At 41.3% G+C, this 25,857-nt stretch overlaps 1 protein-coding gene and 1 long non-coding RNA gene across 4 annotated transcripts in view; both read left to right on the plus strand.

The window, feature by feature from the left end:
- Positions 1–25,857, plus strand: part of LOC1275199 (uncharacterized Golgi apparatus membrane protein-like protein CG5021) — a 75,273-nt gene that overhangs the window by 25,017 nt on the left and 24,399 nt on the right. The gene's annotated exons all lie outside the window — the stretch shown is intronic.
- Positions 730–25,741, plus strand: LOC133391836 (uncharacterized). The gene is made up of 2 exons (XR_009765300.1): positions 730–2,420; positions 11,567–25,741. It is a non-coding gene; the product is annotated as an uncharacterized LOC133391836 (long non-coding RNA).

A 25,857-nucleotide genomic window follows, 5' to 3' on the forward strand; every position in this document is an offset into this window, starting at 1 on the left:
AAAATTTTAAAAACACTTTTTATAAATCGTTTTAAAATATTTTTCTCTAGAACATTTCTAGAATATGTTATTTATACTTTTGAACGATTATTAAATGCGTTAGTTAGCACAAATATATATATATATATATATATATATATATATATATATATATATATAGATATATATATATATATATATATATATATATATATATATATATATAGATATATATATATATATATATATATATATATATATATATATATATATATATATATATATATATATATATATATATATATATAATTATGGTCACACTATGGGCGCACATAGATTACCATAGTTAGAAGCAAGATGACGAAGCTGTGAAGTATTTCACAGAGTTATACAAACGCGTCTCACGGACTGCTCGAACTCGTTATGCCCGGAGGAATAACGTAGCCTGTCGTGCACTCGATCTTCCTTTTTGCGTTCAACCTTCACCCAGTATGGTTCGATAATAAAGTGTGTTTAAAATAAATAAATTATAACGACTCATAATTGGCGCAGTCGGTAGTAGTCTGGTGCTAGTAAGATTAAAAAAACAGTGCAAGTGTAGAGAAGTGAAAATCTCACAATAAGTGTATCCGGAATTCGTTCCGTCCCATAGCGATCTTTAAAGCTACGGCGATTTGCGATACCGCCGTTTCTTATCACCCGGACGTTAACGACCTCACACACACAAGCGAACGGAACGGTAAGGTAAGCTTTTAACAGCACGTGTTAAGCGCTAACAAAAGTAAAGAAAGAGCGGGGCAATTAACCTGTCCGCTCCTAATGTGGAGAAGCAATTCTGAAATAACTATTTCAGATATATCAACGGAAGAATTATCGTAAAGTTCATTAACTTTCGATCCTATTTCTATCGATATCGACATCGAAAATCTTTCATTGGAAAGCAAAATGGCGAATGAAGCTGAACTCACGGAACAGATTAAAAATCTTTCTATTGTGATAAACCAAATGGTGGAAAAAATAACCCAGCACGAAGAACGCTTAAATAACACGTTTCATGTGCGCGAACAATCCCATAAAAATGTTACCATCATTGAACGGGAATAAAAAACAATTAACGTATTGGTTAAATACAGCTGAGGAAACATTAAAAATATTTGAAAGTATTGTGCCACCAAATACTTTTTGAATTTATTTCACTGCAGTACTCAATAAAATAGAAGGTCATGCAAAAGACGTATTGTGTGTTAATGGCACTCCTTCTAATTTTAGTGAGGTTAAAGCTATTTTAATATACGCCCTAGGAGACAAAAAAGAATGGTCATCTTAAAATTGTCAATTATGGCATAACGGCATGGAAGGAAGTGTTGAAGAATATTATAAAAAAACTAAACAGATAGTGTACAATATAAAATCTAGTGCTAAACAAAATGCAAAATACAGCGCTCAATGGGACGTAATTAATGATTTTATGGATATTTTATTTTATTGCTCTATTTTGGCTATGCACAAGCCGCTCGTCCAAAAAGCATCGAGGAAGCGCATGCTTTCTTGTGCACATTCACGTCTAACGAAAACAATAGAAACTTCAATACAGGAATTGGGTCATTTTGTTGACAGTTGACAAATGTAGAGTGTGTCTGTAGCTCCGTGTTGAATCGGGTTTTTAAGTGTGAATTTGACGAGAAGCATCCAATCAGTTGTTGTTATTATGACCCTAACTGAATGGGTGTGGTAATTAATATATAGTTTGATGTTATCAGGATAAGTATTTGTTTTCGTTTTAATTTGTTGTGTGTAGCTGTTGAGTCAACGAAGAAGCGTCACTTACGGATGCGTTCTGATATTTATATATTTATTTGCCTGTGTGTGTGATATTCTTGTGCTGTTAAGTATAAGGTAAGGTACGTGTCATGGAGTCCGCAAAGTGCTCCGGACACATACTTGCCGGTGACTGTCCGTTGGTGTGTATGGGTTTCGACAAAGGCTTTCACGCAGATTGTACGAAAGTTAGTAGAGTGGCTGCGCGTATGATCAATGAATCGACTAACATCGTTTTCTGTTGTGACGCGTGTGACAAAAAGAATGTAGGGAGGAATGATTTGGGTAAATGCAAAGCGACGCTAGATGCAGGCTTTAAATCCCTCATGAAAGAATTTGCTCTTAAACTTGAGATACTGAAATGCGATTTAGTTGAGACGCTAAACTCTCAGTTGCCAAGTGCGAGCGTAGTCGTAAGGTAAATATGATACAAGTAGAAAAGCAAGTGGGATTAAATAATATGGGTGAAGATTGCTCTAATACATGCACGCCAAATAAGAATTCCCAACCAACATTGCAAACAAGTTCTGGTATGCAATCTATTTCGTATGAAAACGAATGGGTTACAGTGCGGAACAAACGTAAACGCACCAATAGTCCAAACTCGGACATAATAACAACAGGTACCACGAAGAAAATAGCTGAACGAAAAAATGAATTAAATTTGCGAAAAAAATGTGCGTGATAATGTCGATTTCAAAATTAAAAAACTGTCTGACGTTCAAAGCTGTAAAACCCTTATTGTAATCCCTAAAATGGATCAGTCATGTGAAAAAAACACGTTTGGATTTAAGGGCTGAATTAAATCCAAAAGAACATAAAATTTTGAATTTCAGAAACGGTAAAACAGGGCAGATTCTAATTCAGTTTGAATCTGAAAATGAACACGAGAAAGCTAAACAGGCCATAGAGACAAAATTAGGAAGTTCGTATACAACCTCAGATCCTTTAAGACGATTCAGAGTGTCTGGTATGAGCGAAAACCTCGAAAATGAGGAAATAATTGATTTGATCAAAACCCAAAACGAAGGTATCCCTGGTAAATGTATCAAAATCTTAGGCCGATATGAAAACAAGTCTTTTAAATATCAGAAATATAATGTGCTGATAAAATTGGATTCTGCTACAGCTCTTTATTTTACAAAAAAAAGATAAGGTTTATATCGGATTCGATCGCTGTCTAGTGAAAGAGTCCTTCCATGTAATGAGATGTTACAAATGTGGACGCTTTGGACATAAGAGTGTGGATTGTAGAAATGAAGTTGCTTGCTCGCGTTGCAGTGACAATCACACAACGGAACAGTGCACAAAAGATGCTAATTTGTTTAAATGTATAATTTGTATTCTAGCAAATGAACAGGAAATTAAAATATAACATTGAACATGCGGCTAATAGTTACCAGTGCCCTTGTTATAAGAAGCTAAAACTGAGGAATCAAGAACTAGTTCAATAGCAATTAACATCCACCATGAAACACAAAAAGAGTTTTCCTTATGTATACTTAAATATTGGAGGTCTCTCTTCTAATTACAGTATGCTTAAAACTATGGTTGACGAAACACATCCATTACTAATATTTCTATCTGAGACTCACATAGTTGATCCGGAAGCTTTCGAACAATATTCCCTAAAAGGCTACCATACAGTTTCATGTTTATCACATTCTAGACACACTGGTATCAATGTATATACATAACTCAGTACAATTTAAGGCCGCGGGGCCACGGGGCTTTCTCAAGCTTAGAAAACGTTCTCAAGCACTCATATCAATTTCTTAAGCACTTAAAACTTGTTCTCAGACGCGAGCCCGTGGCCGTCGTCAGTTTTTCTCACTCTGAGAAACTGAAATTGCCACTCAAGCTTTAGTTGGAGCTTTAAATAGAAAATTTGTTTTTGATCACATGTTTTTTTATATATTTTTTCAATTATAAACATTGAATACATTTTCCAAAATGATTACCGAAAAACAAACAGCACAATAGCTCATATTTCAGTTAGCCGATCGCTGCATCGTCAACTTTCTCAAAGATTCTCAAAGATTCTCAAAACCGATTTTGTTCCGATTCGACAAACGCTGAGAACGAGGATTTCTCAAAAGCACTCATGAGAGCTTGAGAACATGAGCGCTGAGAATCCCTATGGCCCCGCGGCCGTAGAATCCTCCTCTTTTGGATAATACACACGGTATCGTTGATGTTTCCTCGTCACCGTTTATTAACTCTTCTCGATTCTCTCCAACGTTCTCTTTATATAACTTCCAACAGTGACCAATGTTCTCTCCCACAATTCCCTCTCTTTTAGTCAACGTTCTTACGGGGCGACTATGGGCTTCGAACGACGAGATCCGTTCGCCGCGGTTGTCAGAAGGCGCTCACTTGGCGCTCAGTTTTAAAATAACGTACCATTGAGAGACCGTAAGAAGCGCGCGAAAGAATGAGTTCTACCTGCCGGGGTCGAACGTTCCCGTTTGTATGGGGAGAAATCCGCGAGGTTTTGCGCTGCGGATTTGGAACGAATGTTGTTTTCAATGTAACGTTTTGCTTCAAATTTTGCTGTAAATGTTTGAAGTGAATTGAACTTAGAGGTATGTAACATTTTGAAAATGTTTTGTGATCTATTTCCAATAAAAAAAGTTTTTATCAGTTTTGAAAATTTATATAAAAAATATAAAATATATCGGAATATAAATGTACATACAAATATCTATAATAAAAAAGTTATATATATATATATATATATATATATATATATATATATATATATATATATACATTTATATATATATACATATATATATATATATATATATATATATATATATATATATATATATATATATATATATATATATATATATATATATATATATATATATATATATATATATATATATATATATATATATATATATATATATATATATATATATATATATATATATATATATATATATATATATATATATAATAACTTAAATTCTTAACTTAAATGAAATACCTTTAATTCAAATTTAAAGAAAGTGAGTGATTATCCTTATAATTCATAGCAAATCATCCAATAATGATGTAACGAATGAAATCCAATACCGACGGCCAAAATCAAAATTCAAAACTTAACCATCCTTGAATCGTAGATATAAACGTCTTTTAATGCTTGACAGTTGTATCTCATGATTCTCATTCTCTCATGAGCGTCGAACGGATTTCGTCGTTCGAAGCCGGTACTCGCCCCGTTACACTTCCCCTCATTCTATTTTTGTTCTCTCTCTTGTATACAACACTGCTTGTACGCAACTCTACAGACATAACAATACCCAATGATGGCGCCCGGCAAACGCGCTAATAATTCACCTTCTAAATAAACACACCTTTTATGAGCCATACGAGTATCGAACTACCGGTCATAAACGGGCATTTGAAACAAACAGGCATAATAAACAAAGCTGATCAGAGAACAGCAGTTTAAAAAAGGTTGTAAGATAGGAATCAGCTCTTTTCAAAACTAACTATGAAAATCTCGGCTTTTTTAGCGCGTAATACTAAAAAAATCGTTTTTGGTAAGAAACGTACTCCGCCTTTGTTTAAATTCTTAACAATAATTGTTGATGCTGTTAAGTACCACACAATAATGCAATGTTGTGAGCGATAATTATTATGTTTTTTTGCTATCTTGACGATTTTAGTATAGGACTGCCTTTTATAGTAAGAGCAATGGTATTGAATGAAGAAAAATTGCAATAGCACGAGGAATTGATTTTCATACCGGCGTTTGTATGCCCGTTGCCCACTGTGCAATGGGGGTGAAATCGACACCCCACTTGGTAGTAGTGTAATGCTTATTTGTAGCATGTTAACTTGTTTTGTCTCGTAATTTGAGTGCCTGTCTTTTATACAGATGTCCCTTAACGATGTACGACAAACGTAATAATCAAGCTGAACAAACACGCAATTAAGAATACCGTAGAAGCTTTAAAACTCAAGATGTCAACAAACCAAGGAAGTTATAATTATGGAATTTAGCTATTATTCTCTTACAGAACGTTTGCCAAACTCGGACTCAAAACATGTACAGGGTGTTCGAGATAAATTTGACAGTTTCTGAGGGAATAGGAAAGGAATTTTTATCAAATTTATGTTAAATAGTAAAAAAATATCTACAAAGTTTAGCTTACCATGTTTGCCGCATTTTTTATTCGAAGTAGTTTCTCGTAAGATGGTACATAATACATCAAAAAAGCTTTTTCGATGTCTACTAGTAAGTTTACATTGGCAAAAGTATTGCAATCAGGGGAAAATCTTAAGGTGTCGAAACTACCTCCAGTTCCCCTACTGTGCGAGCACACTCCGCATAGTGCGCGCACTTTACGCACAGTGCAAGCACAGTCCGGACGTTTCGCACACTGCGCGCAAAGCGAGCACACTTCGCACAGTGCAAGCATATTTCGCAAATTACGTGCAGTGCTTTACTTTGTACTGTGCGAGCACACTTCGTACCATGTAATAGGAAGTCAGGTGGTGTAGTGCTGAGCATATTTTGACAAACCGCCTTTTAGCATTAGCGACTTCGATCCGTTGGTGCAACGAGTTCAAGTTGGAGCGAATCAAAAGTCCATAACTCGCTTGCACACATTCATACCACTAACATGCCCATCGAGCGTGTTGACTCGCTTGGGGAGTACAAGCACGTTTCATCTCAGCCAAATTCAAGAGAAACCTCAACCCACTCAACTCGTTTACCTACGACCTTCACAGTTCATAGTTGTTTTAAAGAAACGTGCTTGATGTCAGCCGATTTTTCCTGATAATTTCTCCGGCTACGGACCGCTGTGTTGATATTGTGTTTCGGGGCCTTTAAATTTTTGTGTGGATGTGTTGTATGCTTGTGGTTGTGTAACGGGTTTTCGATGGTGGTCAAGCGCAGCGTTCTGTGCATTCGATTCTCGCATAAAATGTCTCCGCACAGTTTCGGTGTGCTCGTGCACCGGCCAAAGAATTATGTTTCTCGCTCTACCCAATGCCTTGGGCCAACGATGATTAAATTGTATTGATTTCAGCTGTGCGCGTGTGTTTCAGCGTTCTGCGCTTTCGCCATGCGTAAAAGGGTGGAAAAGAAGAGCGAGGAATGAAGTGCAGCCTCTCTCTCTCTCTCTCTCTCTCTCTCTCTCTCTCTCTCTCTCTCTCTCTCTCTCTCTTTTTCTCTCTCTCTCTCTTTCTCTCTCTCTCTCTCTCTCTCCTTCTCTCTCTCTCCTTCTCTCTCTCTCTGTCTCTCTCTCTATTTCTCTATGTCTCTCTCTATGTCTCTCTCTGTCTCTCTCTCTCCGTCTCTCTCTCTCTCTATCTCTCTCTGCCTCTCTCTCTCTCTCCCTCTCTCTCTTTCTCTCTCTCGAATGATCTGTCATTGGTTGCTTTGTGTACGTTCGACATACATTTGACAACGTTGTATTGGGATTTCACGATTTGAAAATGAAGCTTACAGTTGAAGCTTTAGTTAGTTTGTGAAACCCCGTATTTTACAACCTGGTTTGACCAAGTGTACAGTATGCTCGCACTGTGCGGAGTGTACGAAAAGGGCGCGCACTGTGCGAAGTGTGTGTAAAGTGCATAGTGCGCACACACTGTGCGAAAAGTGCGCGCACCGTGCGGATTGTGCTCGCGGAGTGCGCGCGCAGTGCAGAGAGCGCGCACAGTGCGAAATGTGTACCACACACTGAGATGTGCGTGCACGTACGCACAGCACACTTCATTTGCTACTTTACCCAACACTACTAGACATGTTTGGCAATGCTATTGAGCTGTCGATTATTTCGTTTTGAACCTGTTCCATAGTGTGTGATTTGTTATTTTAAATGTCTTAAAATTAGTAAATAATCATTTACCCCCAAGCATTTCTATACATAATTTAGTTAAAATGAACATAATTTTTCGAAAATCGTTTGTTTACCTTCTGATGAGAATGATTTAAGCAGCAGTCCAAGGGGTACGAAAGGGAGAGCTCACTTTCGTACCCCTTGGAATGCAGCTTTTTTGATCTTTTTAATGGCTCATAGAAAAATTCTAAAAAAAAATAAGAGACGTGCAACATAAAGTTCTCCAAACTACTAGAGGCATTTTGCTGTGAAAATTTTGTAAAGTGCTGAAAAAATATTTTTATAATTTTGTAATTTTTTTCAAAAAAATCCTGTCAACTTTGAAAAGCTATTACTTAAAAACGGTAGCGAGTTGAATCTATGGCAGTTATAGAAACTGCATTAATTCGTTTAATTTTCATCAGAATATATCATCGATATTGGATTGCGCATTCAAAAGTTATAAGCTTCCAAAGTCGCTGGCTACCCGGGTAGCCCGGTTACCTGGAATAGGGGTATTGGAAAATTTAATTATAAAAATCAGGTAAATTATACTCAAAAAATTCGAAAAAATCCAGTGAAAGATGGCTGTGGTCTACACACATATTCCAAATTTCAAGACAATCGGATTCCTAGAGTTAGAAAAATGAGCAATCAAAATCGATTTGGCTACCCGGGTAGCCGGTTGCCTGGAATAGGGTTAATAAAGTGCTGAACATGTCAATTAATGAACAAATGAAAACCCTGTATCGAAGAGCGAAAAAACCGCCCAACATTAAATTTCAATTTATACTTAAAGCAGAGCACAGAACCTATACCAAATGATGTTAAAATTCGATTATGATTCATTAACATTAAATGTATTTGATTGTTTCATAATGTTGAATAATTATTTTATCGAGAAGAAATTAGCACAATAGGTACAAGAAAAACTGTCATGTACCAATTGTTGTGCTTTTCTCATGCGTACAAGTTTTGCTGTCAGATAGCCAAAATCAGTTGTGTCATTTGCAGTGGCTGATCTAACGGTAGGCGGTCTAGGCGGTCGCCTGGGGCCCCATCGCTAGTTTATAGTATGCCGTATGTATTAGTAGTGGACAGAGTAGTAGCGACAAGGGCCCCCGGAAAGATGGACGTTGCGGCCCCGAGGCTGACAAATCATTTGCCCCCCTCTCTCCACCGGCAAAAAATTGAGGGCCTGTGGCTGATAATCATAGGGCCCCCCGACGGCATTTTAAGTTTTCTGTTCAATCTCCTAACAGCAAGCTCAGTGCTAGTGACAACACCCCCCCCCCCCCCCCACCGAACACCATTTACCATTAACAGGGGGCCTCAACTCGTGTTACCGCCTAGGGCCCCCGATACCCTTAATCCGCCACTGGTCATTTGGCTAGGGAAATCGTACTAAACTGACATTCTAAACCTCATCTTTTTAATATTACATTTTATTGATTTTCAATATTTAGTTATAAAATTTTTCAATTGTTCATTCCTTAAAAACATTCACCTTAGGGTTGAGAATAATTTTTTATAGATTGAACATTTCTCGCACATGTTTTGGGCTACCACAACAATTGAAACACAGCTTAGATAAAATTTGGAACACATAACACAATAATTGGTACATGGAAAAGGTTTTAAAACACGGCTGTAACTTTTGTACAAAGAGTTTAATTTATAAAATGTACAAGCAAAAATGTAGCTAAGATATGTTATTATCTATTTCACTTTTGTTTATGAATTTGTATTGTATTTGTATTTATATGCTGTATAAACTCGTCCATAATTGATACACCTGCCCTATGCGAAAAGTTTGATTATAAACACGACAACGTTCGGATTTTTTGAAGAAATTTGAATGCACTCATTTCCACCTAAGGCTGGAAATACAAGAACCGAGATCGTCGCGGTACCGTGAAATTACCGCTTTGTAGAATAAACTATTAGATTCGAACATTAATAAAAAAGATACATTCTCAACCAATTGTCCGCCAGAACTCGGATGGGCCCATATTAGACATGGGAAACAAATGTGGGAATCATTAGTTTCGCTCGCTCCCATTTGTGAGCAGACGCCCGCTGCTCCTCGTATCAGAAACATATGATTTGCCCGCTCGCATAAAACAATTTAAACGAAAAATTTAGTTGCGTTTGAAATTAGTTGCCAGAAAAAAATAAATTCTAAATCTATAACCCAGTTGGACCTATGCGGAATCTAAACAGCTGCGTGTTTTGGTTTATCCGGCGCTACAATCGCTTTGTGGCTTTGGCCTGCCTCAGGAGTGTCCGAAACCGCTCACGGTCTCGCGCCTTCGTCTGCCAGTCCGTTATCTCGGTCTAAATGGCGGACGCCTCCACGCCATCTTGCCACCTCAACTTGGGCCTACCACGCCTCCTTTGTCCTTCCGGACGGCCTAAAAAGACTTTACGGGCTGGGTCGTCCGTTTCCATGCGTACAACATGTCCAGCCCACCGGAGCCTGGCGAGCTTGATACGCTGCACGACAGTGAGGTCGCCGCACATCTCGTATAGCTCGTCATTAAAGCGGCTCCTCCATTGTCCTTCCACACATACGGGGCCAAGTATCCTTCTGAGCATCTTCCTCTCGACCGCGGCTAAGAGGGCTTCGTCAGATTTGGACAGTGTCCATGTCTCAGAGGCATATGTGAGTAGCGGTACTATATAGGTACGACACACTTCGTCCGTCGTGACAGGTTCTTTGTGGTGAACTGCTTTTTCAGGCTGTAGAATGACCGGTTGGCAGCCAGCATCCTTGCGCGCAACTCAGCTTCCATGCTATTGTCGTTACTGACCTTTGACCCAAGATAGATGAATTGTGTGAAAAGTGCGTTCACCTATCCGCACGTCACGCCTACGTAGATTCTGACTATTTATTAGTAGGCCCGCTGATGTTGCCACCATCAGTTTGGTCTTTGCCTCGTTTATCTGCAATCTGAGGTTCTCTGCCGCCTGCTCAATCCCTTGGTAGGCTTCTGCTACATAGGAGAGCCGCAGACCAATGATGTCTATATCATCAGCGTATGCCAGGATCTGGGTTGACTTATAGACGATGGTTCCCGTAGTCTCCACCCTCGAGTCACGGATGGCCCTCTCTAGCGCCAGGTTGAATAGGAGACAGGCAAGCCCGCCCCCCTGGCGCAGACCTTTGGTGGTAGCAAAAGGTCCTGAGAGTTTTCCATCCACCCTCACCTGGCATGTGACGGTGGTCATAGTTATTCTAACTAACCTTATCAGTTTGGCCGGGATTCCAAATGAGCTCATAGCGTCATACAGTTTTACCCTGGCTATGCTATGATATGCGACTTTGAAGTCAATGAAGAGATGGTATGTGTCGTGTCTGTATTCAGCCATCTTCTCCAAGATCTGCCGCATGGTGACGATCTGATCAGTGGTTGATTTTCCGTTTCGGAATCCTCTTTGATAGTTTCCTACTATCTCTTAGACGTGCGGGATAAGGCGATCCTGAAGGATCAGGGAGAATGTTTTACAGGCGGTATTCAACACCGTAATACCCCTGTAGTTGTTGCAGTCCAACCTGTCTCCCTTCGTGTATATAGGGTAGATGATGCCGAGATTCCAATCACAAGGCATCGATTCGTTATCCCACACCTCAGTAACTATTTGATGAATCTCGTTTTCTAGTCGTGCACCTGCATTCTTGACCAGTTCAGCTACAATTCCGTCAGTTCCAGGTGCCTTGATATTTTTCAGCCGACGGATAGCCTTTCGTGTTTCTTCTATGCTAGGTGGCAGTAGCATGACCCTATCTGCTAGTGGCGCTTCTAGCTGTTCGCTAAACTGGTCGTTGATCAATTCATCAAAGTACTGAGCCCACTGCGAGAGGACCTCTGGCTGGTTACTGACCAGATCTCCATCCTTGTTGCGACAGCAGGTTACCTTAGGTACAGTATCGGACAGAAAGATAGGGCATTGGTTTTTTAACGCACCGTGCACCCGTTGGGCCAAGTTTATGTGTGGTTTGTATGTGCTTGTGTTTGTGTGTGTGTGTATGTGTGTGTATGTGTGTTTGTGTGTGTGTGTGTGTATGTTTGTGTGCATGTGTGTGTGTGTGTGTGTGTGTGTGTGTGTGTGTGTGGATGTATGTTTGAATGTGTATTGATGTGTGTGTTTGTTTCACAAGTAGGTCGTTTCGGATAGTTTTGTAAGTAGTTTTTTTGTGTTTTGGGTTAGGTTTTTGGTGTGATAAGCAGGACCACCGCCCTCGCGATCAGTGTGTTTTCGATATATTAACAATGTTACGGTCTTCTTTCGCCGTGGTCTTCTGAGGACATTCGGTTGACTTGCGCGTTTCGGTTGTCCAAGCGCGTTTCGGTTGTCTAAGCACGTTTCGGTTGTCCGAAGCGCGTTTGCCACAAAAGTGCGCGATCGTTCCATTACGAACTCGATCCTTTTGCGCTTAATGCCAGCAGCAGCCGTTCGCTTTTACATATGGCGCTGATGATCGGTACAACGTTTACCTCGACCCATTGTTACTAACATTGCTTGCTTGGACCGTCAAGAACGCGCTGGTTAAAAACTTGGACACGGCTGATCCCGTGCTCTGCCTGCGTTCTACTTCTATACGCGATGAATTACATCGTTGTCGAGCAGCGAAAACATCGCATGGATAAAAACTATCAACGAGTACGCGAGTAAGCGTCTTCCCTTCAAAATCGAGAAAAGAATACTGCCGCGCTCATGAAACAAAACGCCCATTGAAAAGAATAACTGCGCGCCAGCTCAATGCACACACAAAGTTTACCATTTGCACACAACGTGCAACGCAGAGATGCACGAAGGCCTTTCAATGGCGTGCACTGGAGAAACACCTGTGAGGGAATGCCAAGTTCATTGCTATTGTGCGCGTGTCCATTTCGCACCGGTGTCGCATTCACATTCATGAAACAGCACACCTGCGTTTTCGTCCGAGGAACAAGCGCTGCTGTCGATGCAAACTTTAGTTTTTATCCAAGTGTAAACGCACAATGTTTCACATGATAACACACATAATAAGAATAATTTCAACGCAATATGACATCATGGCAAGCTATGTTTTTCAGACACAAACCCGTGCACTTGCTAATACACATTGAAAAACACACTCTCTTTCTACTACACACACTCACACACACACACCCACACACACACACACACACACACACACACACATACACACACACACATACACACACACATACACACACACACACCCACACACACACACACACACACACACACACACACACACATACACACACACACATACACACACACATACACACACACATACACACATACACACACACAAACACAAGTAACGTGGCAAAACAAGTGCACGGTGCATTGAAAAAAAAGGGTCCTATCTTAATGTCCGATACTGTACAACGTTGTTTCGGTGACCTGCTATCGCTTGGTAAAACTTTCCTGTTGGTCCGTAGGCCTCTCTGGTTTGCTCGAGTTCCCGAATGTTTTGCTCTTCCAAAGCATGTTTCTTGGAGCGGTGAACTCGTTTCTCTTCGCGTCTAAGCCGTGAATATTCCTCTGCGCATGCCCTCGTTCTATGCCGTTGCTGCATTGTTCGGTATGCAGTATTATTACGTTCGGTCACTTGTCTCGAACCAGCCAGATTTGGTGTTGCCACGACGTGGTGGGAGTATATTTCTTGCACAGGTTATTATTTTTGTTTTTAGAGCGTTCCACCTCTCGCTCGTAGTTTCATAACTGTTTTCTGGTAGTAGAGACTCGTCTAAAGCGGCTTTAAATTCCTGTTGGACAGTAAAGTTCCTTAGAGAGTCCGTGTTGAGCCGAGGCTGCATGTTTTCTCCGCCCCCATTGGCGCGGGGGCGAGTGATTCTACAACAGTGATCCGTTACGTGATACGATACGTGATAAGCCAACCAAGTAGTGATCGGAATCGATATTGGCTCCTCGATATGTTCTGACATTTAACAGATTCGACTGTTGTCGGCGGCGTACTAACACGTGGTCGATCTGGTTGAGGGTTACTCCATCCAGGTGCGCCTACTTCCAACAACCAGATTGTTCGCTGCGGTGAACTGGACCAATCTACTACCATTATCGTTACTGTGCTCATGCAGACTGTGACAGCCAGTGTATTGGCGGTACATTGGCTCCCTACCGACTTTTGCGTTGAAGTCCTCCAGGATGATTATGAGGTCATGCCTGGGGCACGCATCTATAGTTATAGCTAGGCGGCCGTAAAAAAGGTCCTTCTCCTTTTCTTCTTTCTCTTCGGTAGGGGCGTGAACGTTTATGAGGCTTATGTTACAGAATTTGTCTCGCATGCGCCTATCGCATGCTTTGATAGGGTGCATAGCCTATCGTTTATAGCAGCGGTTGGCAAAGTCCGGCCCGCGGGCCATATGCGGCCCGCCGCAACATTCAATCCGGCCCGCGAAAAGATTTGACTTATTTGGAAAAATGGGAAGAAACGATTCGTAAACAAATTACTGAAGATCGTTTAGCATACCATATTAAACCATCGTACTTTTTCAACTTTTAATTAAAGTACTATGGAATGACGGAGCGTTCAGTATGTTCGAACTCGAGGTTAATATCCCCGTAACTTTTGCATGAAAAAATATGCCATTTTCGGCTGGCTGTAGAAAAAAACTAGGAAATATAATTTCTTTACATTTACATCTGTTGAAAAGGAATTATTTAAGCATACTTGCACAAATAAGATCAAGCCTTTGCGAATTGCTTTTCGTCAGTTATAAGGAATTTTCACCATGGTGGACAAAGGCATGCAAGATTTAAGTTCTACCTTCGATTATCATCAATTCTGCCTAAGTTTGCGCTACAAAATTGTTAGAGTAGAGTTTTTGCATCACGTTGGTGCAGAAAAAAAATCAATGGGACACGGGTGACGGATGTTGGACCAGTTTGCGAATTAGGGTGTTATATCGAAATTCTGTCGAAATTCACCTGGAATGATTGCATTGAGTTTTTGTGATCTGATCTGTTTATTCATGTTTCCCAGGGTATCCCAGTCCAGCTAACGCAGTAATGTAGCCACTTATCCCTCTGTCTTCATTTCAGCTTCTTTTGGAACCTCAAAAATGAACCTAGGGTTATTTTCGATGCCTTGATTGTTGCCTAGTGCCAAGATCTTGGCGACCAAAATGTCGAAATTAGTGTATACGACGTCCACAATTTGGTTCATTTTTTTGGCCATCATGGTTAGAGTTCGACTGATAGAGGTGTCCAATTTTGTCACCTAACTAATGGGATATTGCTATTCAAAGTGGAATTAACGTTTTGTTAGTGCGGTTTAAGATGAACCCATGAAAAATCGACAATTGTTGTCCATTTTTTAATGCAACCGTTATGTAATATTAATGATATTTTAACACCACAATGAGACTATCGAAATGAAGGACGCATACGAAATTTTATAATTTATATGTTTGTATATAAAAAAAAAACAAAAGTAGGTATTATCAATTTGGAACCGTACTTGGATGACACAATTATAGAAAAACAGCAATAATACCAATCGCATTGCTTCATATCATTTATTTTGTTTCTAAAAGTTTAAAATGTAATAATTAAATCAAAATAATAGAAAAACCACGTTCTCCCGGCCCGCGGATTTAGATTATTTACTAAAGTTGCCCCTGTGTCTCAAAAGTTTGCCGACCGCTGGTTTATAGCCTTCAAATCCATGATTGCGGGTTTCAACCGAGGATCTACGGCGAAACCCGTTCCGAGCACGCGGTGGCGGTCGTGGCAGCTGTAGTAGATGTCGTAGCAATGCTTCCCACGCCTGTTGTGCACTCCGTTCCCTAGCCACCGAATCTCTTGTAGAGCTACGAGGTCCATGCTCAGTGTGGCTAGGGCGTCATCAAGTTGTTTCCAGGCTCCGGCTTTGCTAAGAGTGCGTACGTTCCATGAGCCCATTTTGATCGTTGTCTTGGGGCATTGCGTAGGGTCGGTATTGTTAGGTCCGTTTCGTAAATTCCTGCTGCTTTCTGTAGTCGTTTTGTCCATGAGACTGGGTGACTGGCCCTGCGCTCACGTGGCCTTTTTATTTAACGTCGGGTTGCCCCCCACGGGTTGACGTTCAGGCACCCAGTTTCCCGCGATACCCACCTCCCTCCTGGTTCGCCATATGCCACCATCCGCCCAAGGGGTTGGATCTAGCCCGTGTACCCATGCTAGGATATATGGAGGCACATGTTACCACGCTGCACGACGAGGACGTGTCAGAATAGGAGTTGGAAGGGAGAGCCTGTATCATGCCCTACAACAACAAATGTCAAAATTGCTCGCGCTATTTTCAAAAAAAGTTAACTAATTTCGGGGCCACGGATGGTCGCAGCTAAATAAAAAGACAAAACGTAGGAAAATGTTGATCGTTCCTATTATATGCGACTAACGAGTGAAATCGAGTCGAATTATAAAAAAATCACTCTCCAAAATGAAAATATCCAAAAGTTTGGCCATGATGATTGGTTTTCAATTACTCATAAACTTTAAAAAAAATTTTTGCAAAATATTCAAACATTACATCAGAGTATGATAAAACAAACCTTTTCAACGACACATAAATTATCAAAATATAACCATCATATACTAAAATATGATGTTTTATTTTTGGTCGAAAAATAGCTCAAATTTGAAATTCAGTAAGTTAAAGATAAAAACGTAATCATTTTTGATTTCAACTAAGTTTAAGTATCTATTTAAAAAAATGGTTATGGTTAACTTGCGATAAAGTTGGTTATTCGATTTGTATACAGGCGTTTGCCCAATGTGTATGGTGGTGTTGTGGTCTTGATGGTTCTCAGGAAAGGAACCATTCCAGCTATTGGCGATGATGATTTTGCTAAGGCAAATGAAGTCACGACGTGGAAGAGTATTATGATTACTTATGATGATTATGCTATTCGATCTGCTATTTCGTTTCCCTGCTATAACGTGGAAGAGTATTATGATTACTTATGATGATTATGCTATTCGATCTGCTATTTCGTTTCCCTGGATACCTGTGTGACCAAGAATCCAGCATAATGTGACTTGGGGTGAATTTTTTATATTGCATAGTTGTTTGATGTTCGGGTCGCTGGTGGTTCCAGATTCAAATTCTTGAAGGATACTTGAACTTTCAGTGAAAATTACGTTGGGGTTGTCTCTGTGTAGACCTTCATCAGCAGCAATAACCAGGGCTATTGCTTTTACGGTGAAGATTGAGGTATGGTCTGGTAGTCGGATAGCGCTATTGTCGATGCTGGGGTAGATTCCACTGCCAGAGGAACCATTTTGTACTGATCCGTCTGTGAATATGAGATGGTGGTTATGGTATCTTTGCTCAACGAGTTCGGCAAAATGATAGTTAGCAATGACACTATTGCAACCAGCCCGAAACTGACTTTTGATGGTCCAGTCTATTTGTGGCGGGTGGCAGTGCCAAGGGCGACTACCGATTTGAATGAGTTTGGTGACTGAGGGGAGTGTTTGTCCTGTTAGCGTGGTGAATTCGGCATTTGCCTTTTCGATAAGAGCATCGGCCTTGATTTTTTTCCATCATTCGTCCTGCAGTTGCTACTATCTTGTCGGTAATGATATATGGTCCAAGGGTTGAAGTCCGCTTCCACACAGAAATGATGCTATGGGGCTCGTGACGAAAGCCCCGGTAGCACAGCGGATGGTGGTATGGTAGAGTGGTGCAATTTGTGTTTGGAAATGTTCCCGTTTATGGGAGACTATTTCGATGCCGTAGAGTAGTTTTGGTAGAAGCCAGCTATTGATGATTTGAAGTTATGTTTGGCGGAAGGCGCGATGTTGACCGGTTCCAAGCATTCTGAAAAGATTAATACGGTTGTTCGCTTCTCTTTTGATCCGTGTAGTGTTAGCTTTAAATGTTAGATGACGATCAAAAGTCACTCCTAGGATATTGGCTGTGCGTGTATTTGGTATTACTGAGTTATTGTGTGTTATAGGTTTTAGAATGTGATATTTGCTATTGCAGATGTGAAGTATTTTGGATTAAGAGTGTGAAAAAGTGTGACCTGTCCAACGTGACCATTTCTGAACTATGTTTATTCCTTCTTGTATTTTTTGTGTAAGGGTTTTTGGGAGGGAGGGAAGGGCCCTTTGAGAGGGCTGGGTTTTTAAGCGCCTTTGAAAAGGTCGCTTTGTTTCCGTCCAGATGGGACGAGAAGCAAGAAGAATCAGACTCTTCGGATTGGTACATTGTTTCAACTTCATTGGTGGTTTAGTTTTGATTAAAAGTATTAATAAATTTGGTATGTTCAATTTCTTTGCTTTTGATAGTTTCTGTTAGTAGATCACTTTTCTTATCTAAATTAGCATTTTCTTGTTTACGTTGATCAATAATTTCATCTTTTGGATCAGGGGTAGCAACAGGTGGAGTAAGTTTTTTCAAAAGTTCTTCGTTTAGTTTGTTAAGATTGGCAATTTCTTCGTCTCTAGAATCGGGTTTAGTGGAAGGGGCAACGTTAGTTTGTGGATTAGAGGACACAACTTGAGCGAGAGTGAGCCTTTGTTGAACTGCGCTCTGTTTATGTAGTTTGGAATCTATTTCGTGCTTCAAGCAAATGACACGTTGTAATCAATTTTATGTTTAATGACTGTTTTATTTCCTGTTCCTTCAAATAAAATAGGCAGGATTTATCAAAATAATTGTGGTTGCCTTTGCAATTGAGACATTTCAGTGGAGCAGTGCATTCTCCATGGGCAAGGATACTACAATTGTGGCAAACCTGTGAGGTTTTGTATCTCAGCCTCAGCTATGGTCATAGTGAGCACAATTAATTTAATCTGGTAGACTTGGTGAAGTGCGTTCTTTGCACTGACGAAATTTGTGCCATTATCTGAATAGATATGGTTGTTTCGTCGGAAGATGAAACGGTCTAACGCTTTCAGGAACCCTATTGTACTTAGGTCACCCAAAAACTACAAATGCACTGCTTTGGTGCTCATGCATACAAAAATGCATAGGTACGCCTTTTGAGGAGCTGCTTTGCAATGAACAGGTTTCAGCATTATCGGTCCACTGTAATCCACACCTGTACAGACAAATGCTTCGTTTGCAGTGACTCGAGAAAGTGGTAGCTGCCCTATCGGTTGCTGAATTGTAACAGGATTGGCTCGGTTACAGCGATAACATGCTTGGATGGTAGATCGAACCGCTTTCCTACCATTCAATGGCCAAAACTCTTCGCGAAAGTGTTGATGTGATGCCACTATGCATCACCTTCTCATGTTGCTGTCGCAACAGCAATTCGGTAAATGGATGATACCCACGAATGACGATCGGATGCTTCACACAGAATGGCAAATCGGCATGTCCAAGTCTGCCACCAACACGTATGACACCGTCTTTGCCAATGAATGGATGGAGTAGCTTGAGTGGGGATCCACCAGCAAGCTTTTGTTTCTTACGCAGTTGTCGTAATTCATCGGGAAATAATTGTCGCTGTACCATCTTTCTTCTTCTTCTACTTCTTCTTTGGCTCAACAACTGTTGTCGGTCAAGGCCTGCCTTTACCTCTTGTGGGCTTGGCTTTCAGTGACTAATTGATTTCCCCCCATAGCAGGATAGTCAATCATACGTATGGCGGCACGGTCTATTTGGGGCTTGAACCCATGACGGGCATGTTGTTAAGTCGTACGAGTTGACGACTGTACTACGAGACCGGCCATCTTTACTAATACGATTTTAGCATATTGAATCTCATCCCCAGAGAGATTGCTCGTTCTGCATTGTTCTTTACCACGTGCAATGTGGCAAAATCGCATGCAATATGCAGTTACATGAACCATTGTTCTGAATGAGGAGTATCGTAGGAGCAATGGGTCGGGCTCGACTACTTGGGCAGTTAGCACAACGTTACCCTTTCTTTCCAGCTCATCATCAGTGAAGTGTTGTTGTCCATACGATTTGCTGGGCCAGTACGAGTTATCTTTCATCAGACAATCTGGTCCATGCATCCACATGTTGCTTTCCAAAAGCAATTCCGCAGAAACACCTCTGGATAGCATGTCGGCAGGGTTCTCGATCCCTGGCCCATGATGCCAAATGCCGTTGGTAGCAGCGGGTATCTCTCCTACTCGGTTTGCGATGAAAGTTTTCCACGTTCTAGGTGGTGCTGCAAGCCATTGCAGCGTGATGGTTGAATCGGACCACATATGTGTTTCGTTTACTGCCATGTCAATGGCTGATATTAGTTTCTGCTGTAATCTGGCAGCTAGCAAGGCTGCGCATAGTTCCAGCCTAGGTAAGTTCCAGGATGGTAAGTGGTTTGAGCGGAGCCACTCTCGATTTAGAAGCTAGCAGCGTTACTTGGGTAGTGCCGTCGATGCTTTGCGTTCTCAGGTAGGCACACGCACCATAAGCTGCTTCTGACGCGCGTGCAAAACAATGCAGCTCTACATAGTTATAGTTGGGTGTCGAAGCAAATCTCGGGATCTTGAAATGAGCTAGCATGGGGAGCGATTCGCAAAACTCGTTTGTCACACAATTGCCTCGGCAATTCGTCATCACAACCGAGTTTGTTTGCCCAAAGTTCCTGTAAGAGGATTTTTGCTTGCACGATGATAGGTGATAGCAAGCCAAGCAGATCGTTCAGCTGGGTAATCGTAGATAGCACTGTACGTTTCGTGTAGGGTCGTACATCAGGGATAGCAATCGTGAAGCGGAATACATCGTTCGGTGGTTCCCAACATATGCCAAGCGTCTTGACATTTGCAGCTGCTTCGAATTCATGAATGTTGTTCCAAGCAGATCAGGTGTCAACCCGTCAAGCACACTCAACTCGTTTGAGCACCATTTTCGGAACCGGAAACCTCCCTTGCTCATACACTGGTTAGTTCGTCACGAAGTTGAATTGCTTGCTCAATGCTTTCTGCGCCGGAGATCAGATCGTCTACGTAAAAGTTCCTCCTCATCTTCATCCTCAGCTAGTTGAAGAAGCGTACGTGTTGCTAGGAATGACGATGGATCCAGACCATATGTTACCGTTGCCAACTCAAAAGTTTGCCGCCACCTTATACTTGCGGAATCGCACGACGAGAGACAGCAGCTCATCCGGCACGACTGGTCCTACGTGCAAGACATCGATTAGAGAATACCCCATGGTTGTCTTCGCCGAGCCGTTGAAAACCACTCGCACCTTGGTCCTCATGCTGGATTATTTCGCCACCAGATGATGCGGCAAGTAGTGAACCGCAGCCATGCTGTCCTCTTCAACCGGCACAGGAAACATGTGACCCAGCGCCACGTATTCTCGCATGAAGTCATCGTACTGCTGCTCCACACCAGCAATTGAAACGCTAGCGGGCTTTCGTGGTAGTCGTAAAAGCTGTCAAAGATGTTCACTGATCGCATGCGGCTGCGATCCGTTGTCCAGCAATGCTCGCGCTAAGTGTTCTTTGCCGTATGCATCGACAACAACCAATAAGACTGTGGAGAGTACAGTGTTAACGGATGATTTCTTCGACGATGCTAACGCCATTGTTGAAGAGCTAGAAGTTTCACCCACCAATACACTGCTGTTTTCTTCGAGAGCGTGAAGTAGTGTGTGGTGACGCTCTGCTGGCATTTGTATTTGGACGCACACGCATGGGCCAAATGTCCTCCTTTCAAGCAATTTCTGCACAGCCTTTTCTCACTCATCACTCTCATGCGCTCTTGTGTATTAGTGCCTTTGAACACATTGCACGACGCTATACTGTGCCCATTCTTTTTGCACATCACACACACTGGTACGTTGTTGGTATGAGTAGTAGCAGCATGCAACGATACTTTTGCTTTTATTGTTTTTGTTTTGGAAACTGTGCCACACTTATCTATTGCCAGTGTTTCCAACACTTTTACACGTTTTTCCAAAAACGCCATCATGTCCGTAAATGTAGGGTCTTCATCGGCATGGGCTTCTACCCATACACGGAATGTTTCAACGTCCAGCTTATCCGCCATTAACTCGATGAGAATTGAACTGAACGATTTCATGGGTTCTTTTAATTGCTCTAAGATTTTGACGTGCCGTCGAAAATCTTCAATCGAACGGTTGAGCGCCAATGCTCCCGTGTCTTTCATCTTAGGAATCGATATGAGCGATCGAATATGCTTCTTACGCAAAATGATTGGGTTGGAATAACGTTTGACGATCGTACTCCATGCCAATCAAAATTCTAACTCGTAACCGAAATGGACTGTATTAAATTCGCAGCTTCTTATTTGAGTGAAGCTCCAAGGTAGTGGAATGTTTCGATTGTCGTAATGTCCGTTAATGAGTGTATGAGTGAGACGTATGTGTCGTGGAACGTGAACCACGCATCGAAATTTCCTGCGAACTCTGGGAGTGCAATCAATGGGAGCTTCACTCTTGAAGAATGAAGCAGCATTTGCAGCAACAGACACAACTTCAGCGGCTGCCGGAACGGGTAACATACTACGCAATTGCGCCTTTGCATGCTAATACGTTTCCTCCATTTCTGCTCTAATACGCGCATTAGTTGCAACGCCTTCCTCGGAGATTTCCTAATCTTCGATGTCTTCTTGCACTATTTCAAAAGATTCCCAAATCTTTTCCAAACGATCGAGTCGCGTTGACACTTGATTTTATTGTTCATTTGTGTACGTTTTTACGAACTCTTTCACACGATGGATCGAGTCCATGTATTGGTGCCGCTTGAGCTCCTTGTACCGCAACTTGTCCTGCTTCAACATTTTGAAAAAGGCTCACACATACAAACACCAACACAGATCGAGTGCCGCAGCACTGCTTTATGAACAAACGCTTCTGTACGCCGGTTTTCACAAAAACCGAAGGATTTATCAAAATCCTGGTCACTACGCACCAAAATGTTGTCCCGTGATCGTTAACAACTTGCCGTACGTTGTGATATTATTGATTGTCTTTATTCAGTATCGATTCGCGACCGATAACTGAACGCCGCGCACCCAGCTCAAGCAGCGTATGCAAAAACACGCACACACTTACGCCGAAAGTTCTCGTTCCTCACTCTCCTCTTGCCTTCTACCTTTCTTCCTCTACGCTTCTCCTCACCAGTACATTCTACCGTATGCGGTACCAAATATTCTTCATCGGTGATGTTTTTAAGATCAGAAGAGAAAATCACGCATATTGGACGGTATTAAGTGTAGTGTGGGATATGAGGGTGATAAGTGTGCCATTAATGAGTTTTGTTAGAGTTTGCAAATTTTTATAGTGGGACAATGATCGGATTTTCAACAGGTACTTAGAATTATTATTAATCAAGTAACCTTCTACCGGTCGTCCAACATGTTGTTGTAGATTGTTGCCTACGATGAATGGGTCTGGTAGCGGCTTTCCTTTTTCAGTAGTCAGAACCAGATACATTAGCTCTACTTCCTCGCCGTTAAACCATTCCGGGTATGTCCTAGCCCGGGAACTCGTGCCGGGAGGGGGATGAGCCCTCGCGGCAGGAGGAGGGTCCGACATATTGTCGGCCCTCTCAGCACTGGCACTTGAAAAACGTCACTGTCACATTTTTTTCTCAATGTCCACTGCACAACAATACCACTTCACTTTTGAAAAAAAAAATGTCTTATGAGAGTCCACCTGACTAATGTCTTTAGAAAAACTTTCACTATCTGCACTCACAAAACAGGCTACAACCTTGGGCCACAATACTTTACGTAGCGCTTTGAGAAAAGCGAACAACGTAAAATGCGTTAGGATTGTTCTTAAAAATGTTAAATATTTACTTTAATGTCTCGCTGTGAAAACAACGAACGACGTAAAAGGATATCTAAGTTTGTTTTTTCCCACACGTACTACACTACAGCACAAAACTCCTGAAACACCAAACACGAACAACACTTTCCAGCACCGCACTGTTTGGACCCAGGTAATTCTGCAATGCACTGATCACGGGGTTATAAAATACGTTTCAGTCGAGGAGCGCGCGGTAGAACACTCTTTGGCTGTCACGAGAAGATTGATTCAAGCATGTTCTGATTGAGACTATTGTGTACGCCGACGGCAAAATAAAGTGTGATTATTTAGCTTATTCATTTTAAAAGCTTTCGTCCTGTTTTGTTCAAGTAAAAGAAAACGTACAGAAGTCATTGTTTACATCCAATTTCCACGTTAAGCGATTCCGTCTTACTATTCTTCTTTGGCACAACAACCGGTATTGATCTATTAGTGACTTATTTAATACCCATTGCAGGATAATCATTGCTATTTATTGAGGAGTCGGACTATACCGGGGTTTAACTCAGGACGGGCATGTAGTCAAGTCTTGTGTGTTAAGTGGTGGTGTACAAACCTGCAAAGGTACTGCAAAGTACGACTGTACTTTTCATTTGACAGCTCGATGCACTCTTTGTGATAAAAATATTCGATTCAACATGGTACTCGGATATTTTTACACCTTGTATATAATTTTTCGATATGAATTCGCTAAACGCTAAAGTTCGATCCTTTCTAGTACGTTACGCTTCATACAAAAACGTAAATTGGTTAATTGATGTACCATGTCTTGATTTTCCTTACTACTTTAAATAGTGTTTGCATATTTGCTCACCAGAATGTTTTAAATATAAGTTGAAATTGTTTTGTATTCGTTTTGATATGCAAAGGTGTCCGTTCCTGCCAACAATAAACGTGAAACAAATCGATTTTCACTTTTGTACAGAGCTGGCTCCGCACCAACGGCTCCGAACCAACGGTTCAAACAAACGGTTCCGGACTAACGGTTCAATGGAGACGGCATTGTACGATAGCGTAAAGAACGAATGTATCTTCCCGCGAATGTGAGTGCAAACAGTCGATATTTTAAACAAAGAACAGTTAATTGACACTGTGGTAGGTTCGGCCGCGCTTCTCAAACCGCTTCGGTGAGTCAATGCGCGGAGCGCAGTGAAAGGTTGTGGAACGAGGAAGGGGATTGTACGGAACCAAAATGTATACACATTCGTCGCGTATCGGTTACGTCAACCCGTTCACACTTACGCTAAGTTCGAAAAGAAGCACTTGCTACGTCAGCGGAATCGCGGACTGGATCGATCTTGCGCGTCCAGTTGATGACCGAGGCGGAATCGGACACCGTGGGAGAAGTTGGGTGAAACTAGTGCAAACGTGCACTTTACTTCGATGAGGGTAATGCTGATCGGTCAACTGACTGAACAGCTGATAACCAAAAGTGGTTATCAAATTGGGCAGAGCCTTCGGCGGAATCTGCAAATTGGTGAGATACACCAGAACATGAGTGATCTACGTGTCTGTGAATTGTTAACTAACTTCGCCATCAGTTCGAGCTTTATTTATAACTAAGATGGTGTAAAAGTTGTGACACATTTAGCAACCAGATGTTTCTCAAATGTGAGCTTTCGCTTGGTTTTCCGGGTTTGGGTTTTTACAGGGGTTTCTTTAATTATACCTAGCGTGCCTGTGTTTTATTAACTATCCGTGCATTGTGGATACAGCAAACGTGTTCCTGTTTATGCCTGGGTTTTTACGGAAGTTTAATTGTTTATCTGTGGCGCGTTTTCCGCATTTATGTTCTGGGGTAAAACACGAGAACGTTTACGCTTCTAATGTTTAAAGTCTTTTTACCTGGCTGTTGGCTATGCTAAGTTAGATTTGACCTAGCGGAATTTGGGGCAAGTGTGCCATACGGGGCAAGAGTGCCACCAAGCATTTTTCCTTAAAAACTTTAGTTTAATGATCAATTGTGTATACAGTTGGTTCCTTTCCAATGACTAGGTATACTGAGCCGAATTTCATATAGACCAATCGATATTCCCCATTGTTTTGAACTGATTTATGTTGAGTTTCAAAATTGAGCAGAATATTATAATTTTTTAATCCAATCAAATAAGCTCTCAAAAATCATGCGAACAATCAACAGGGAAAATATTTACACCACCGTATAGCTGAGAAAACGTGAAATTTTTTGTGGGGTTAGTTGAAAAAAACTTTCTTTTTGTCACTGAAAAATTCAATTTCAAAAAAGTTACAACTTTTGGGGCAAGTGTGCCATCTCTGTTTGGGGCAAGTGTGCCACCATCTTTCATAGGCGCGAGCTGTCAAAAATGTAAACATTGTTGTAGCGTGCTGCGGAATGGTGCGCTATTGTGAGCGGATTCCACGCCAGAAAAACAGAACAGTAACAAACCATATTGTGGTACAGTTGGTGGTCAAAAAGGGTT

This window comes from Anopheles gambiae, chromosome X (assembly GCF_943734735.2).
Source record: "Anopheles gambiae chromosome X, idAnoGambNW_F1_1, whole genome shotgun sequence".
Taxonomy (NCBI): domain Eukaryota; kingdom Metazoa; phylum Arthropoda; class Insecta; order Diptera; family Culicidae; genus Anopheles; species Anopheles gambiae.